This window comes from Protobothrops mucrosquamatus, unplaced genomic scaffold (genome assembly GCF_001527695.2).
Source record: "Protobothrops mucrosquamatus isolate PMUCROS unplaced genomic scaffold, P.Mucros_1.0 scaffold726, whole genome shotgun sequence".
Classification (NCBI taxonomy): domain Eukaryota; kingdom Metazoa; phylum Chordata; class Lepidosauria; order Squamata; family Viperidae; genus Protobothrops; species Protobothrops mucrosquamatus.
The window spans coordinates 450,103-456,718 of record NW_015387003.1 but is presented as its reverse complement, the minus strand read 5'-3'; positions in this window follow the sequence as shown (position 1 = coordinate 456,718).

Genomic DNA, 6,616 nt, shown 5'->3' with positions numbered 1-6,616 from the left:
GGGCCTGACCTAGGGTGAGTTTTAAATAGGGACAATTTTTAACGATTTTAAAGAGCCACAGCTACCAATATTTGGGTTTTAATTGGTTTTTAGTAGGGGAAATTTTTTGTATGATGTTTTAATATGCTGTGAGCCGCCCTGAGTCCCATGGGGAGAAGGGCGGCATATAAATCCTGTAAAATAAATAAATAAAATAAATTGCATTACTTCTATTCACAACATGAGTATGTGTAGTTACACACTGCATACATATACATATAAAACAAAGCATAACCAAAAAGGTAAGATCATGGCAATACAATTACATGATCAAATCAAGTAATATTATGTAAATATAATTTATTTTTTCTACTTTTAAACTGTAATTACATTTAGAGTTTTTCAATGCTTTGAGAGGAAGTATTTTGCAGTATGAGGGTCTAATTTTGCCAAATTAAGCAATCCAGAAACACATACATACATACATGCATAACACTTAATGTTCTGACAACAGCTCTCAATAATAAATGATTGATGGGATATGATATTTTGGAAAAAGCATAAATAATTATTCAAGTAGAACACACATTCTAGATTTGAGACAGACTAATATTTAGAGATATAGTCTAAGTGAAACATGTCAAACTCACAACGTCACATGACATCGTGCAACGTATTGGGACAGTTTTGCCATTGCCGGCAATGGGGTGGGCGTGGCTTCTGGATGATGTGTCCGGCCCGTGGGCCAGCAGTTTGACACTCCTGGTCTAAGTTATATCCACAAAATTAAAATATGAACCTTAAATACCTGAGATTATATTGGTTTATATAAAATATTTGTTCATATGCCTTATATATGTTCACTACTAATGCTTTTTTAGAACAAGGAATATTCTAGCATTCTATAATTCATTTTAAAATGTTCATTGGTGATAAAGTATCAGATATTACTACTTTGTTTTAATTATTAATAAATCTTATTCCAACATTCTCTTTTGCTTCTCTTTTTTACCACATTACACTATTCCAATTTTACTTATTCTTATTTTTACAGTTTAGATGATACTTATGTATGAAATATATATTTGTCATATGCATTTTCAATGTGCTAATTTTTTATTAGCATATACTGGGAAAGTTAAATTTTCAATGCATGTAAATATATAATACTATCACAGTCTCATTCTCAAGGTTTTCTATTAATGCTTATATATGCCACCATACAATTTACATTTGTTACTAAGATTCTATGTGAATACATGTTAGATACAGAAAATCTCATTGAAGCGTTTTGTTTCACATTAAATTATATTTGTCAAGAGTTGCCTTATTAACTTAATTCATCACCTGTTTGTTTCTCACAATGCTACCGTATATCATTACCAAAACTGTTTTATTGCTATGCTATGCCACATAAGCGGCAATAACATTAACAAGTTCCTACAAAGGTAGACAATACATCTACAGCAATAACAGTCTACAACAGTGGTTCTCAACCTTTTTAATGCCGCAGCCCCCAACCGGTCGTAAGTCGAGGACTAAACCGGTCGTACGTTGAGGACTAAACCGGTCGTAAGTCGAGGACTACCCAACCGGTTGTAAGTCGAGGACTTTCCCTGCCCGGGAGCCCCGCGCATGCGTGGTTCCGCCCCCTGCGCCGGCCGAGGCGTAGCTGGCAAGCGGCAGAGACGGAGCAGGCCAACCACCAGCTGGCCCAGCTCAAGGGAGGTAAGGCACCCGCCGGAAAAGGGGAAAAAATGGCGGACAGCCTTGCTTGGCGACCCCCGTGAAATGGTCGATCGACCCCAAATGGGGTCGCGACCCATAGGTTGAGAACCGCTGGTCTACAAGAAGGCTAAGAGGGAGCCAACCTAGCTTGTGTTTTTGTTACAATTGCCTCTCTATTTTTGGCCTGGTACTGTAATACGAAATGTATATTGTCCCTAGTTATTAATGAGCTGTGGATTTATGTTGACTGATTATTGTTAGGGATGGCAGTACATGGAATACTCGTTGGAGTTGCAGTTGAGAACCTGAAGCCTTCCATATGGTTTACACAAATCCCCATTAGCCTCAGCATGCAAGGCCAATGTCATTGTCTAAGTCAGACCGGTTCTGTGGAGAAAGATTTTACCATGGACCAGAGAGTGTGTAGTTTTGTGTGCTGCCTGCATCTCACGGATGGGGCTTTGCTTATTTGTGCGGACCAGTTGCTGGCATGCCATGGCTCGGTACCGGTCTACGGACCGGGGGTTGGGGACCCCTGGTCTAAGCCAAAATATCTGGAGGGTTGCCTATCCAACTTTACAGAATATGAGTAAAACCTGACAGCTGAGTTAAAAATTCAGCATCAGTTTTGATTTGTTTTTCAGCAACACTAAAAAATGTGGACTATAGTTGCCTAAATATGTCTAGATTCGTATAGACTGGTGGCATTAAAAAAAACTTTATTTAGCTTTCTACTAACATACCAAAATGGCTGCCTTTACTGTTACCAGTAAAGAAATGTTCAATTAAATATTTTGTTACAGTTTTCTTTTTAATATATATATTTACTAATCATCTGTCTTAAACTGTGAAGTATATTAAGCAGATGTAGTTCTGCCTCTCTGTGGCTGAACTTAGAAGAGTTAATATTTATAGCAAGAGACTGTTATAAATCACATGAGCTCTTTTCACCTTGTTTTTTTATTTGTTGTGTAAACAATGTAATTCATTTATTGTAAATTGACTTTTCACTTGCTTCAGATACAGAAGTCTATTCTCTGTTGTTTCAATAAAGAAAGACAGAGATCAGCATATACTAATGTTAGAAAAATAAACTTGTGAATGGAAAAGTAGATTAAGCCCCAAGTTTAAAATGTATAAAATAAGACCATTTTATTCTCATCAAACTTGAACTGAATGCAAATACCAAATTGTTATTTTGATGAAACAAGGACAAAAAGCAATGTATAAAGCAAAGTGCAGACAAAGTGGAAGCAAGAATGGATGCAAGGATATAAAGGCAAAAGTATAGTGAATGGTGTTGGTATAAATTCTTCAGTAATGTTTTCATTATCTGCTATTTTATTTTGCTTACTATTTCCTTCCCTTTGTCTATGTGTTGTACAGTATTTTCAATTTTTAAATTAAATTTCATAATAAAAATATAAATGAAAATAAAAATATTGTATAAAATTGGTCATCTTGCAGAACAATAGTACGACTGGTGTATACATTATGTATACATAGAACTGAATTAATCAAAGGAGTTTTGTACTAGCCATAATTTTTCCAACAAAAATTTCTCCTACCTCTCTTTTGAAGAAAATTGTGTGAAATTCATAGCTGACAGTAAGCCTTACTGCACATAGTTGGATTCATTCCAAGTGAACATGTAGACTTTTGTTATATATTGTAAATAACATAGCAATAGATGTGGATAGAATGAACTTTTCTAGAGCAGGAAGGGATGGAAAGCTTAAAGCTCTGCTGCCCATCTGTACTAAACTATAATAAAAACTGGACATAGCTATCTATGCACTCATGTCATTCAGGTTACTAAAAGAAATTCATACCACTGTAGTAACACCAGACAGCATCAGACACCAGCTTAACTGAGTCACTCTGAGACAAATTCTTCCTTAGCTTTCAGATAACCAAATGAAGGCCCCTGTAATTGAATTATTGAATTCTAATAGGTTTTTTTTTATGCTGACACACATCTGTAGTGATAAGATCTTTCATAAAGCAGAAAAATATATTAAATGCTCATATTTGGCTAGAACATCCCCCCAAAGAAACTCAAGAATTTAAATGAAATATTCTTGTGGCTTAAGCCACCTCTGCCAGAATAAGTAACAGTTTATTGTAACAGCAGTTGCATTAAACCCATGTATTGCACCTGGGAGAATCAAAGTATCAGTTAATATAATTGGCAAAACTAAACTGAATATGAAATAGCAAGGAATATGTTGCACAAGGAAAGATTCCAAATACATACAGTAGTATACATACCGAGGGAGGTATTTTCTTATATAATACATAAACCAAGAGAATCAAGTTGCATTTTGGATTGCAGTGGGGTTTTGTTTTTGTTGAGTTGAGTTTTTTTCTTGGGAAGCTCTCTATCAAGGCCCATGAGAGGAAAAGTAAGGAGTGGAATCTAATTATATTCACCAGATATCCTTGATATTTTCTGTAGAGAATAATGGTTTTTCAGAATAGCTTGTGAAAGTATGAGGAAGGTCTATAGCATTCATAAAAGTGACATTGCATTCTGCACAAAAGGTCCCTATGACAGATTACAAATGTACCAAAGTGGCATAATAGGTTTTTACAGGTAGTCCTCAACTTACAACAGTTCATTCAGTGACCGAAGTTACAATGGCACTGAAAAAAGCGACTTATGACTGTTTTTCACACTTACGACTGTTGCAGCATCCCCATGGTCACATAATCAAAATTCAGATTGCAGTGTCCAGGGGTCATGTGATCAGCTTTTGCGACCTTCTGACAAGCAAAGTGAATGAGGAAGATTCACTTAACCACTGTGGTATTAACCTAATAAATGAAATGATTAACATTGTGGCAAGATAAGTGATAAAATGGGGCAAAAGCACTTAACAAATATTTCACTTAGCAACATAAATTTTGGGTCAATTGTAACTCGAGGATTACTTGTTTTTCTTGCAGGATATGGAAGATTGTAGACCACTTAGACTCAGATCCTCAACAAAGCATGGGGAGAGTAAAATAATATTTTATAAAATGCTATAAATAGTTAATATGCAATAGTGATAGGCAGTGGTGGGATTCAAATATGTGAACAACCAGATCTCTGTGTGGATGCCGCTTCCGGAAGTCCATTCTGGGCCTAGGCAACAAAAAATTAGCTACCGGTTCTGCCTAAGTGATATGAACTGGCTGAATCCCACCACTGGTGATAGGATTAAGTACTTGATGTAGGCTATTTTGCACCTAAATTTAAATATAATAATCAGAACAAACAACAAAGCTGATTTTTCATGATAATAGAGAGAATGAACAAAAATTAAGGTGACAGAAACACCATTGGTTTCTTGGCCTGTGAATGAAGTTTCAAGATATGGTCTCTATTCTTGTGTACAAGTACAAGTAACTGCCATATAGACACCTTCACACTTAGTTTAAGCAAGTTTTACTTTCCAGATATGTACGCAGAAAACATTTTCTTCATGCATAATTAGGAAATTGCATCCTTTTCTTACTTACAGCAACTTCATCCTTGCCTTTATAGACGCCAGACTTTAACTTGCTTCCAAATCCCCCATTTCTTTTTCTGTCTCTTATAAACTGTCATTCAGTTGTCTTTTTTAGCTGATGACACAGAGGTAATTTTCCTCTTATTATTATAATTTTTAAATGAATCTCATCTACTCAGAGCAAAACTTATTTATTCTGGAAAGCTTATCAGTTCTCAATAATATGGGTATTTCTTTCCTAAATTCCATTCCTCAACATTTGTTTGTATAATAATTTATCACTAATGTAAAGGCACATATGGAAATATACTTTAAATAAAAGTTTGAGTATATAGTGTAACTGTCTACTTCATTATTATTTAAAGTCATATTACATGTTATGACAAATCTACAAGAATGTTAGGATTTGTTTTTAAAATTATTATTTTTTTACTTTGAAGTTTTTTGCTTTCACATCTGCCGTTTTCTAAAGCATGGAACAAATTAAAGAAACATTAGAAATCCAAGAGTTCAAATAAATAGATCAATGCAAAAACAAAAAATAAAAAAACAACCCATAAGTACAAAACCTAAATAAGTCATTGCAGGAATGCACAATATTTTGTGATCTGATGTTGCGTGAAACATATTTTTCTCTCCTGAGTCATGATATTTGCCAGATTCTGTAATACCATAAATCACTTATTGTTTTGGAAAATTTATTTGTGGCAAAAATATTTCAGTATTCTTAGATTGGTTGGAATATTTCCAGATTAAAATGGGTCATCTGGGAGATCCTAGAATGTCCATGACTATTTTCTATTCAGTTGAAATTTTTTTATTCAGATAAAGGCAGAGTAAATCACTGAAATGTGCCGCCACTGAAAAGATCCTTTCTCTTGTCAATGTATTGTATTAGTAGTGTCAATTATAAGTGCTAAAACCAACTTAAGCAAAAATCACATTTATATATGCGTGCAAATAGTATATCAATTTATTTAGCCTAACTCAAATAGGGTTCCAAATGTTAAAACCACTGTTAAATGAACAGCCTGTACAGTTGATAATATTGGAATGATATGAACCTCTGGGTAGCAAAATTTAGTATTAATTTAAGCTTGAGATCTGTTTGCAGAGTCATGTCAAACACACTAGAGTAGTTCAGCTGAACTACTGTAATTAAAAAAAGGTTAAGTGAGCCAGGAAATTACAGTTGGACATCGGCCTAAAATGCTAGGATAGTGATAAATTTTTGGATTAGGAATAGGAAGACCCATTTTTCTTGCTTATCTAGGTGACAGTGAGTCCTTATTCTCTCTCATCCCAATTTACCTCAGGAATTGTGTGTGTGTGTGTGTGTGTGTAAATAGGAGAGATATTACATAAGCATCCTTGAGTTTGTATTTTTATTTATTTATTAAGAAACTTTCTAT